Source organism: Pelecanus crispus, chromosome 2 (genome assembly GCF_030463565.1).
Source record: "Pelecanus crispus isolate bPelCri1 chromosome 2, bPelCri1.pri, whole genome shotgun sequence".
Lineage (NCBI taxonomy): Eukaryota > Metazoa > Chordata > Aves > Pelecaniformes > Pelecanidae > Pelecanus > Pelecanus crispus.
Genome location: NC_134644.1, coordinates 64,268,763 through 64,282,715, shown reverse-complemented (window position 1 = coordinate 64,282,715; position 13,953 = coordinate 64,268,763).

Here is a 13,953-nt window from a genome sequence, read left to right as displayed (position 1 = left end):
ACCACAATTTTCTCTTCAGAGTTACAGTCCTATCCCACACTTGGGAGATTATTTCCTCTAATCTGCATTCAGTAGGTGATGACTACTCCCTGTTGCATTTTCACTCACACAGAACATCTGCCAGATTTTGATAAAATTTAGTTTATAAACTTCCCTTATAGTATGGGTCTCTGCAGTTGGAAGGAGGAAAAGAAAATGTCTTAGTCAAAATAAACAAACATTAAATTGTTTATTTCCTTCTATGTGTAAAACTCATTTCTGTAGGTAAAAAACACAGTGAAGTCCTCATTATTCATAGAATCATAGATTCATAGAATAATTTTGGTTGGAAGGGACCTTTAAACGTCATCTAGTCCAACTCCCCCTGCAATAAGGAGGGACATCTTCAACTAGATCAGGTTCCTCAGAGCCCCGTTCAACCTGACCTTGAATGATTCCAGGATGGGGCATCTACCACCTCTCTGGGAAAGCTGTTTCAGTGTTTCACCACCCTCATAAAAAATTTCTTCCTTATATCTAGTCTGAATCTACCCTCTTCTAGTTTAAAACCATTACCCCTTGTCCTATTGCAACAGGCCCTACTAAAAAGTTTGTCCTCATCTTTCTTATAAGGCCGCAATAAGGTCTCCCTGGACCATTCTCTTCTCCAGGCTGAACAACCTCAAGTCTCTCAGCTTGACCTTGTAGGAGAGGTGTTCCATCCCTCGGATCATTTTTGCAACCCTCCTCTGGACCCACTCCAACAGGTCCATGTCTTTCCTGTGCTGAGGACTCCAGAGCTGGACACAGTACCCCAGGTGAGGTCTCACCAGAGCAGAGGGGCAGAATTACCTCCCTTGATCTGCTGGCCACGCTTCTTTTGATGCAACCCACGGTACGGTTGGCTTTCTGGGCTGTGAGCACACGTCCAGCTTTTCATCCACCAGTACCCCCAAGTCCTTCTCTGCAGGGCTGCTTTCAATCCCTTCATCTGCCAGCCTGTATTGATAATGGGGGTTGCCCCAACCCAGGTACAGGACCGTGCACTTAGACGTTGGTCCTATTGATATTAAATGCCAAGTCAAATTGCTTCCTGTAAGGTCTATGTAACATTCCAGCTTTAGGTGTAGATAAGATCCTTCTTTAGACATTTGAAAATGTCCTGCCCTCCCAAAGACAGCATTAAACATGGCATTTCTTACTTTTGACAGCCAAGGAAACTTTAGACAGAGTTGGAAGTGTGTTCTTTTTTAAAGATCTCCCATTTAGCTACTCTAAAATACATTTTTTTAGACAGTCTGATTCATCAAGTCAACAACAAAAAAAATTTGTATCTTTAACCTGCATCACACGTTCTTTGCTGATTTACTACTCTGTTATCTAGAAAGTCTACTCTATGTTATCTAGAAAGTCTACGAGCAGGACTATAATATTTGCACTGTGACCCCTGAATAAAAATATTGACTTGGATTTCCTACTTTACAAATCCCACTAAAAATATTACATTTGCTCTCCATTTTGCTTTGCTGCCTAATTTTTGGGTTCTGTTGAGATTTATTCAACTATTTAGGCTATTCTTCATTATTATTTGCTTAATTGTTTTTGTGATGATAACTTTTAATCCAAATACTATGTGGCATTAAGTCAAAGACCTTTACAAAATCCAAGTATGTCACATTAACTTTCTTCATCTTTATCACAGAAATTTGTAATCCCATCAAAATATGAAAACAGATTTGCTTGGGAAAACCTACTTTCTAGAAATCTTGTTGGCCATTATTTAAGAATATCTCAATCTTCTACCTGTCTATTGATTGCATTGTGCACCAAATTTCTTTTTCCTATCAGGTGAGATGACTAAGGCTGAAATCAGATGAGAATAAGGATGTAATAATATATACCCTTAATCAATCAGCAGTTTAATAGCAGTCAGTGGCAATGCTTTAGATGTCATAAATGAATGCGCTAATTGTATTTCCATTTACAGTTTATCTGCAACAAAACAAAGAATTAAGTAAGCACAGCTGTTAGGGTGAACCAAAAGAAAAATGAAATAGCAACAGAGTATTAAGAAGTGGAATACTTAGAATCCTTAAAAACAATGTGCCCGTTTTCAGAGAAGCTATTTTATTAGTAGGCACTGAGACAAAAATGAATCCTAAACTATTAAAATTTTTGTATTTCTGATCTTTTCCCAAACTGCTCAATTAAAGAAAACAGAAACAAAAATGCAATTTCTGAAAAAAAGTCTGGAAACAAGTGAATCTCAGGGCTCTGTAACACTCCAGTCTGCTCAATAGTTACAGATGAAAAGAGGTTACGCTGAGGTGATGACTTATCTGTAGGAATGATTGTAGCACACAGCTCTTAAGAAGAAAGTTAGCTGGCTGATTCCTCAGCACACTAAATATTTTTTGCAAAGATGCCACAGAACACAGTTTATCTTACATATATGAAAAAAACATTGAAAAGTCAATTATTTTCTGATTCGGTTCATCCAGATTTGACTTTTCACAGCAGAGGCAGATTTCCTGTTTTTCTAACATTCTCGAGATAATCAGGCTCTTAGTGCATGAGATAGTGAAGCAAAGGTACACTAAGCTTGTATACAACTGTTGGTTTCCTGTGTCAACTACTGCCCACTGCCAAATCTTGTCTTCAAACAAAAACTAGTTCTTTCTCTTTTTTTTTTTATTTTTATTTTAAGTTTAAAGACATACTATGAGTTTGAAGTTTTATAGAAAGTTCTGCTGTCATATTGGTTCTGGATCTGTATTTCCTGCAAATATGTCTGACCGAAAAAGTACTAAATTGTATTAGGTGTAATAGGTTTATTTTGATTTGAACTGTTGATGACATTCACCAAGTTTTAGAAGCTATAATGAGTTATATTGGAGAAAGAACAAGAATTTTTATGTGAGTAGTTTTGATGAATTTTTCGTATTGAGATGAAATGAAAAATAAAAATAATAGCAACTTTTGCAAAGTAGGTGAAAATTAGTGAATTCATATCAATGTCTAATGAAAAGAACTTTACTGAAAATTTAGGCCATATTCATATATTTATAAATACATTTATATATTTATAAATTCAAAGTTACTTTTTGCTTATTGATATAGTAGGTATAGTGTCCCTTAGGGCATCATGATTTATTTTACTGTAATCCTACTCATTTTTCTACTGTTGCATGCAGTTAATACTGACATGTCTTCTGTGTTTCAATCAGCAGGGATGTTTTTGTTCTTCCTCTAAGACACTTTTCAGGACCCTAAGTGCAACTACAGACAAATACAGTCTTACAGAAACCTCACTTAAATGAAAGCATAATTAGCCTGCCTAAAGTTAAGCCAGTTTGTACTCTTGTTTTGTTGTTGTTCTATGCCATATTTTTATGTTATGCAAATACAACATAAAGGTAACTTTTAAATAAGGGGTATTAATGATATCTTGATATTTTTAGAGTATAAAATTCTTTGCAGAGAACATAATGGGTAGGGTTAGTATTTTTACTGTAAAACATCAGAACAAATTTAAAGTATAGGTTCTCCACAGCACTCTTTGTCTCTGAACTAATCTCTCATTTTGAGGTATCCTTTTTAAACACCATGAATTTGCTGTATTGTCTGCTAGTTTTAGACAGTTCTAATATATTGTACTGCAGAATTAATATTCCATCTTTATAAAAATGGAAACCTAATATTTCCTAAGCCAGTGGAGGAATTCTTAAGCCAACAAAGGAATTCATTACTTCTGAACTGTTTGCCTGTAAAGAGAAAGAGAAATCCACTCCTGATGTCTATCGTAAAGTAATCACACAGAGTTTGAGCAAGTAGCTATATGGTACAGTGGATTTCATTCTAATAAAGTATGTGCACTGACTACATTTAAAATTTTTTGTCATGTTGTCAAATGTTTACAGCTCTAAGAAGAAAAAAGTTGTTCTAAATATGGGTTCACTGAGTGAGCTGGGTGATGCAACTTTTCCTACTGCTTCACACCTGGAAATTGTATAGGGTTGTAGATGAAAGAGAGGTTTCTATACATAGATGTTTATGAATGGGAAAGTTTATTTATGTCTTTTTTTGTTTGTGATTAGCTATTTCAATTTTTTTATGCCCTCTTGTCTTTAACAAATACTATATCACAGTCTTGGGCAGTAAACAATGTGCAAGTTATAAAGTGTTATTATCACCCAGGTCACTGGTCTATAAATACATATTGATTATCCATGTGTTCATCATTCAGCTAATTAATTGACCCTGATGAAGTATGGACTTTACAAAATTAGTACTGAAATTTGACAAATATTTTCCTCCTCTTGCAAAATATGGACTACTTATTTTCAGTTATATACTAATTGTTTCCTAATGCACACATCTGCACTGTGTCTGTTGTCCTTGTGATCCACTTTTGCGATACACTATGGAACTAATTATCCAGATCTGCTGTATTTTCAGTTTCTTGGACACGTATGTACTAAGTTCTGCTAAACCTTCATTTTTTAACTAATGGCAATTTCTTTGACAGTTAAATGACCTTTAATGAGAAATACAGGTCGTTCTCATTGTCATGAATCCTACGCTCATTTAATCTGGTCTTATAAAAAATTATTCTATAGTTCTCATTTCTATTGTAATAAAGAAAACACACATTAATGTTTAATGAAAATTTAACTCTGAGGTTGAAGTACAAATTGAACACTGATATTCATGGTTTGAAATATAGTCTTTTGATGTTGTTAATTAATCAGTTATTATGGTTGTTTTCAATTAATAATTAATTACAATTAACATTAACAATTGATGTCATTATATATCAAGCAGGACTTGTAGCGCAGCTTACGCAGTCCTTCAGATTCTGACTGAAGTTCATTTGACCTGATATAAGACCCCAGCCAACTTTGTATGCTGGCAGTTCATTCATTTCCACTTTAAGTTTAATGAGTATAACTTAGCTATGGAATACAAAATTGCCACCTGTATACTATTAGTATACACTGGATTTGTGCTGAAAGCATTTTGCAACCTGTTCCAAATCTCCCGTCACAGCCTGTCTCCAGACAGCCTGCTCACTGCCGCTGCTGTCCTTTTCTTCCTGAGAGTTGTGCTGCCTGCACACCTTGTGTTTCACTGTTGTGGCTCCTTTCTAAAGTCATGTCATCTACACAGAGACTGGCAAGCAGCTCCTTCTTCATTTACTGAGGCATGAACCCCAGTCTCCAGTCCCAGTACATTTATATGCAGGGAGCGGGGGGTGGGGTGGGGTGGGGTGGGGTAGGGGGGGCAAGTCCCTGCTGGATCCAAGTCTCTGGTCTTGTTCATTCTTCTAGCACCTAACAATGAAATTGATAGCATGCAAAGAGTAAAAAAATACCTTTGTAAACCAAATAGTTTCAATATACATCTTCATATACCATAAGATTTTGTTGGCTTCAGTATACTGAATATTTTTTTCAGCTTCATGATCGAGGAAGTGGGACATATTGGGTTTTATACTCAATATTGTCATTAAATAAAATGAGAATACTTCATGTTGAATTTTCCATTTATCAATGACCTGTAAGAATTCATGTAGGCAAGTCTGGTGTTTCTTTTTTTTTTTTCTCCTTTTTTTTCTCCTCCATACTCACAAAGATCTTTATCAAATACAGAACTTTTAACTAATATATCTACTTTCAGGAGAGTAAGCCACAAAAGTCCCCCAAAACAAATTTTAAAAACGTGCTATGGATAGTTCTAAGTTGTTTTTAAACCCAAGGCCTGATTACCAGAAGTGCTGAGCAAAAACAGTTAGAGATACATATGTTTTTTGCCTGTGCACATAAGTCCTCTGGCAGTACATTTGCCAAAGGTCTTAAAAAACATACTGTTTTGCTGAATCTTAAATACGTCACAAAGATGTTACAGTTCTTCTAGACTATTTTCTTGAAGATATTTTGGGTCCATTTGTAAGATCTGAGTGATGGGTAGAGATAAGGTAGTCTTATGAAGAGGATTTTAGGCAAAAATTTGGGAGACAAGTTTCATACTTTATTCTGATTAATGCAGGTTGATGTGCCCTAGAAACTTATGTGTCTGATCATCCCAGATCTATCAGGTAAAGAGAAGCCTCATTCTGAGCAAAAGGAATGAAAATGCCACATGTCTGAAAGCACATTGATAGAATCTGGGGACACAGCAGTTTTTTCCCACTAATTTTACTACCTTCTCTCCTTCATTCCTACCTTCCCTCTCTATTCCCCACCCCACCCCCCGCCTCTCTTTTCTTGTTTAGATGGCTTTTGCAGTAGCTTTAGACAGTATTCTAACAAACCTACAGCCTTCTGATGTAGAACCCCCTTCAAATAACTACCCAATCAAATGTTTGTTACTGCATTTACTAATTGTACTCACCTGGAAGTAAGTGTAAGTAGCTTTGTTACCAACAAAGATAAGATTATATCGTCTGTGAGGAAAGGTATATGAATGGAAAGAAAGCAGAATGCACTGGATTATTACAATATTTATTAATTTTCTAAGATCCCAAATTGAGTATGTCTTCAGTCATGAGGAATATAGTAAAATACAATTTTCATACAGATGTATTCTTATAGCTGAATTTTCTAAGGTGATTAGATACTTACTAATAAAAAAGAAATTAGACTGCCAAACACAGTACTTTGGGCTTGTGATTAACATGTCACAGTCAGCAGTGGTGGGTGGGGGGGCACGTAATTTCTGTTCCTCATCAGTTTGTTGTGCTACAGGACTGTAACTTACATATCCTACAGGAATTTAAATAACCAAGGACTGGACTTATTCCAATGGTACTTACCGCACTAGCTGTATTGCCACCAGAGGACATCTGCATATGCAACAGCAATTCTGCCCACCATTGTAATATAGCAGGAGATGAGGCCAACCCTGCCTCTAAACTGGAGTTTCAGTTAGATGCATAAAGTTGAATCTTGTTTCTTGGGCCAAGTGAAGCACTTTCTAACCTAGAATCCAGTTCTCTACATTGCTGTATCTCTATTCTAGTGGCAGTGACACTATGAGCCTTTCTATAATGCTACTATTTTAATATGAAATAATTGGCATCCAAGACACTGTGCATTTGCGAAGTATTTAGTCCATCCCTTTTTCAACCCCTTTTTCCTCCTCATATGCTCTTCTGTTGAGAACCATACACTTGAGAGATCTTTATGAAATTAATTATTCTGCCTAAAGGATGGCTCTAGCAGCATAGGCTTGCATGGTGAGATGAATGCGAGGAGTTTCATGCCTACTTGTTGGGTTTGGATTCTGAATGCTGACTGTGATGAGAGTATCTGGAGTGGTAAAGATGGCACGGGTTACTTTTGGAATATGTTTTAAATATATATATGTGATTTTTCGGATGCTGTTCATATTGCTTTCCTAGGTATGCACACTTTCTTGAAAAGACACTGAATGTCCAGGGAGGCATTAGGTTTTGTTTTAGTATCTGTTATTTTAGTGCTCATGTAAATATTTGCAATAGTTTGTGAATATCCTTTTCAAAGTTGTGCCTTGAAAATAATGCATTGTAATAGGTTTTGCTATTAAAAGTATTACATTTTAAAAATACAGTTTTAATAATGTTTCACATGAGCTTCTGTGTTAAATGAGCTTACATTCAAGCATGAAAAGAATGCAACAAGGGATTTATATTTGTGTCTAGGAACCCCCTAGTTACCAGCATCAAATATAAATGAAAGAGATTGTTATAATTACTGGCTTGTAATTCACTTCTGTGCCTAAGAATAATGGTATGAGAAACTTATTTGGGAACTGACACTTTACTAGTCCTCTACTCTGCTTTTTCTTCCAAGTAAAGTATTACTTAGCTAATACTAGTTAACTGGTTAATTAGTATTAGTTAATGAGTTAATATTTTTCGACTGCTGTAAGCTCAGGTTGATGACTTCTCACTGGTTTCTCACAGTAGGGTAGAGATGCCTTTGAAGAATGTAGTGAAACAGAGAATGGAGTTCATCTTTGCAGAGTAGACATTCATGTCTGAGCCTGTTACCTGTTGTTATGTGCAGTAAAGTCAATATAGTCAGTGGGATCTACAAAGAAATACTTTGCATCATAAACTAGTTGTCTAAGAGGTGCAGGATTCACCAAACTTTAAAACTACCTTTCTTCTCCAGTCTCTATGAGAAGAACACACAGGCACTAGTTTAGCTGCAGATGTCTGCATTGCACATATCTAAAATTAGATTGATGAACATAAGAAGCTCACTCTCTTGCCAGAGTTGCTTCATATAAGACATCGGGATATGACATGATATTCAAGATGTTGTTCCATGTTGGAAAACTATGTCCCAATAAGTCTACACTGGCATAAGACAATAATTACCAATGTGACTTTGGCCAGATATTTATTTTTGTTTTCAGTGTGTGTAACAGACCTCAGTAATACAGTTTTAATGACATTATTGAAATGTGGAAGCAGTTTATAGTGCAAATGTCAGGGGTTTTTTGAAAATGTCAGGCATCAAAAAGTCACATTCCTTTACTATGAGATGAAAGAATTAGTGGACATACAGTACCTTTTGTATAATTTCATGTGATTTTGAGTTGACTTTAATTCTCAAACAGAAGAACAGTTTTGTGGGTTAGTTTCACTATAATCAGGCTAAGATTAGGCCTTTTCCACACTTGTCATATCACCAACCTGGACTGAACTCTCATGTAAAATACCAGTGATAATTTTTCCTGACCAAATCCAACTCCAAAACTAGGTTAGATTTTTAAACTGAGATTAGAATGAGAGGTGAAATTTATCTCAATTGTGAGTCAAAGACTGCTTTCCTAAGCCAATCTCTAATATATAGTGCAGACTTTACAGAGAACAGAGAAGATCTTAAGATGATTTGGTTTTGTATACTGAGTAGTTTCTGCTGGAGTAAGAGTAAATAATTTTCTTGAAGCTAGAAGCTTCATATTTAGACTAAGAGCCATTCTTTCAATGAGAAACATTTCATTTTAAAGCCTGTGAAGACTTTTACTGAATGGCTCGTAATCATAGAATCATAAAATGCTTTGGGTTGGAAGGGACCTTTAGAGGTCATCTAGCCTAAACCCCTTGCAGTGAGCAGGGACAGCTTTAACCAGATCGGGTTGCTCAGAGCACCATCCAACCTGACCTTGAATGTTGCCAGGGATGGGGCCTCCACTACCTCTCTGGGCAACCTGTTCCAGTGCTTGACCACCCTCACTGTAAAAAATTTCTTCCTTATATCCAGTCTAAATCGTTCTTCAGTTTAAATCCATTACTCTTTGTCCTGCCACAACAGGCCTTGCTGAAAAGATTGTCCCCATCCTTCCTATAGGCCCCCTTTAAGTACTGAAAGGCCGCAATAAGGTTTCCCCACAGCCTTCTCTTCTCCAGGCTGAACAACCCAAACTCTCTCAGCCTGGCCTCGTAGGAGAGGTGCTCCAGTCCTCAGATCATTTTTGTGGCCCTCTTCTGGACCCGCTCCAGCACGTCCATGTCCTTCTTGTGCTGAGTGAGGGCCCCAGAGCTGGACGCAGTACCCCAGGTGAGGTCTCACTAGAGCAGAGTAGAGGGGCAGAATCACCTCCCTCGACCTGCTGGCCACGCTTCTTTTGATGCAGCCCAGGATATGGTTGGCTTTCTGGGCTGCAAGCGCACATTGCCAACTCATGTCCAGCTTTTCATCCACCAGTACCCCCAAGTCCTTCTCTGCAGGACTGCTCTCAATCCCTTCATCCCCAGCCTGTATTGATATCAGGGGTTGCCCGGTCCCAGGTGCAGGACCTTGCACTTGGCCTTGTTGAACCTCATGAGGTTCACACAGGCCCACCTCTCCAGCTTGTCCAGATCCCTCTGGATGACATCTCGTCCTCCTGGTGTGTCAACCGCACCACTCAGCTTGGTGTCTTCTGCAAACTTGCTGAAGGTGCACTCGATCCCACTGTCTATGTCATTGATGAAGATGTTAAATAGCACTGGTCCCAGTACAGGCGCCTGAGGAACCCCACTTGTCACCGGTCTCCATGTGGACATCGAGCCATTGACCACGACCCTCTGGATGCGACCATCCAGCCAATTCCTTATCCACCCAACAGTCCACCCATCAAACCCATATCTCTCCAATTTAGAGAGAAGGATGTTGTGGGGGACTGTGTCGAACGCTCTACAGAAATCCAAGTAGATGACATCCATTGCTTTTCCCTTGTCCACTGATGCAGTCACTCCTTCATAGAAAGCCATGAGGTTGGTCAGGCAGGACTTGCCCTTGCTGAATCCGTGCTGGCTGTCTCGAATCACCTCCCTGTCCTCCATGTGCTTGAGCATATCTTCTAGGAGGATCTGTCCCATGATCTTTCCAGGCACAGAGGTGAGGCTGACAGGTCGATAGTTCCCAGGGTCCTCCTTTCTTCCCTTTTTAAAAATGGGCACAACATTCCCCTTCTTCCAGTCACCCGGAACTTCACCTGACTGCCATGACTTTTCAAATATCATGGAGAGTGACTTGGCAACTACATCAGCCAATTCCCTCAGGACTCTGGGGTGCATCTCATCAGGTCCCATAGACTTGTGTGCCTTGAGGTTCTTCAGGTGGTCTCCAAGCTGATCTTCCCTTACAGTGGGAGGGGCTTTACCCGCCTGGTCCCCATCTTGTGGTCCATCGATTCGGGAGGGGTGAGGAGAGAAGTTGCTGGTGAAGACCGAGGCAAAGAAGTTGTTGAGTACCTCAGCCTTCTCCTCGTCCGTTGATACAAGTTCGCATTTCTTGTCCATCAGGGGGGTACGCTTTCTTTAACCTTCCTTTTCTGGTTGACATACCTGTAGAAGCCCTTCTTGTTATTCTCTATGTCCCTTGCCAAATTCAGCTCCGTCCTCGCCTTGGCCTTCCTGACCTCCTCCCTACACAACCGGGCCGTTTCCCTGTATTCCCCCCAGGACAGCTGCCCCTGCTTCCACTGCCTGTGCAGTTCCCTCTTGCTCTTTAGTTTGACCAGCATGTCTCAACTCAGCCATGCTGGTCTCTTCCCCTTTTTTTTTTTTTTTTTTTTTTGTGGAAGAAGGCCCACAAATGAAAACCATAATCTAGTGCAGCTCCTTCTTCTTTCTAAGTCAAAAGGTACAATTATGATATTTGGTGCAAACAATGTTAAAGTTCATTTTATATATTGCATGAAAAATTCACACCTTCCACTACCTCAAACACAATATGCTGTAGTAACTTCTTTTTTAAAATAGTTTAACACAACATCAGACACACTGTGACAAATCTGAGGATTCCTGGTTTATATAGAGATTCTCTTCAAAGAAAATCTGCTTTTCACCTGTGATCGCAAGTCAGTAATTAAGATATCACACAAGGAACACATAGCCTTGGAAACAAAATTACCACTGCCTTACCAGCAGTTTTTCCAGTGAACTAAAACTGTCTTTGTTAACTGCCTTCACACTTTTAACACGCACAAAGTTTCTGCTGTAAAATTATGATTGAAGCATGCAGCACTATAAAATGTGCAAATCATAGAATGTTATGTACAAACTACAATGCACTCTGTTAACATGATTTTTCTTTTAAATACAAAGAATAAAGTTCAAAGTGGGAACAGCTTTCAAAATGTGACACGCCATGAACTCAGTTCAACCAATTACTTGTCCACTTTACAATGTGTGCAATGTGTTAGACTGCAACTGGAAAGGATTACCCAGAAAAACACAGTCAAATAATAAAATGCATTAACCTAATTCTTGTGGGAAAGACATAGTGTTTAAATATTAACTTGAGTCAACAGGAAAGCTGAGACTTGCAAAATTCTGGGAAGAGCCAGACAACCGTTATCAACAACTCCCACAGTCCACCTGCTTCTCCACTTTAGGCTTTGAAAAATAGATTGCATAAATCTGAAAGGATAATTAAAAATCCCATTGCATCAGGTTTGGGCACAGCAAGACAACTAATTATCATGACTTCACCATCTGCTGATCTAGCCCACAACTCTTCTCAACTTGGCATTGCCTCCAGTCAGTAAGAAGGAAAAACAGACTATCATATGTAAGTTCGTTTCTTGCTAAGTTGGGAGGTAGGGATAAAGCCCATTATGCATTTACCAGAATCTTATATATGCCACTGTCCCACAGAAGGCAGAAGATATTTCTTCTGACTAAGTAGCCCCAATGGAAACTGTGGCAATCAGGTCAACACAGGAGCTTTTTTCTATCTTAGCCTGCCTGCAGTTACCCAAAAGCAGTAATTCTTCAGGCCAGCTTTCAATAATGCTGTTTCAGTTCAGCTTCTGCAGGAAAAACATTGTCATCACTTACATACAGTTCCTTATCACCATTCTGGCAACTGATATATGGTATTTCATGATAGAGCGACTATTTATGATCTGCAAGGTGTGTTTAGAAATGACGAAGTTCTGGTTACACTTAAGTGATTCCATGAGTTTTGTGGGAAGCAGGATAGCAAGGTGTCCTTCAACTAATAAGCTCAGCTCTCTAAGCACTAGGAGTTTCTCTTTCATTGACCAGCAAACCTACAGAAAGCTTAGGAGACTGATGTTAGAAATTGTATATTGTATATGTTTGTATATTGTATTGTATATTGTATATGTATGTTGTATGTTTGAAAGGTCTGAATTTTGTTCATCTTTTCAACATACATGTAAGAGCCAGACTAAGAGGAATACAGGAATAAGGGAAAAGGCCTTCCCTAATGTTTTTTAAAGAAAATGCTAAATACAACTATTTATATAATAGGTCTAGGCTGGAGGCTGGGCTGCCCGCTCTCGCCCTGCGCTTTTTTATATATACACATAAGCGCATCTGTCCTCATTTACTTTACCCCTATATACCACAAGAAGTAGGGAGATGTATGCTCAGGTCAATATTATTTATTCCCTTTCATTACATCTCATTCGCAGTCTCCGAAGCGAAGGGCTCGGAAGCGGACGCTCGCACCGGGGTACCCTTGCTAAGGCGGCAAAAAAAGCGCAGGGCGAGAGCGGGCAGCCCAGCCCCCAGCCTACAGCGGGAAAGGGCGAGCTGCTGACGTGAGGCAGCTCTGACTCAGCGTGGGCGGGGCCAGGAGTGACGGCGGCCAACACCCCCCCCCCCCCCCCCCCCCCCCCCTATAAAAGCAGCCCCCAGGGAGCGTGAGCGACCAGGGTGTGGTGCGTCAGTTCGCGCGGTCAGGGCACGTGGGGAACGCCAAGTGCCCCCGCTCCTAGCTCAAGAGGCCATGGTGTCCACCCGGCGGAAGGCTGCATCCTCTGCACCAGCCAGAAAGGATGCATCCACCCAGACTGAGCTCCCACAGAAACACACAGCCGTCCATGTCTCCGGCTGCAGGGAGTGCCACCAGCTTGCTCTGGGAACAGATAGCAGTGGAGCAAACAGCTGTGTGCGCTGTGACCAAGTGGATTATCTACTCGGCTTGGTGGCAGAGCTAAGAGAGGAAGTAGACAGGCTACAGAGCATCAGGGAATCTGAGCAAGAGGTAGACAGGTGGAATCACACTCTGAGCTCCCGGAAACCTGACCAGGGACAGCCTCCAGAGAAAGCCTGTGACCAAAAGGAGCCAGTATCCTCCCCCCACCAAGATGTAGGCAGGGTCTTAGAGGGAAGCGGTGAGTGGAAACAAGTCCACAATCAAGGCAGCAAGCGAACCCTTTCCTTGCCCACCGTGACCCCCCAGGCGCCTCTGCACAATAGGTATGAGGCTCTAGATGTGGAGGACCAGTCAGTGGATGATGTGGGCGTTGACCCATCTACACCCGAAAAGTTGCCAAGACCACAAAGACCTATCCCCCATATTACTACCACCTCAACAAGGAAGAAAAGATGGGCCATAGTCATAGGAGACTCCCTCCTGAGTGGAACGGAGGGTCCAATATGCCAGGTGGACCCTCCTCATAGGGAAGTCTGCTCCCTGCCAGGAGCCCGGGTCAGAGATATCACCAGGAGACTTCCCAGCC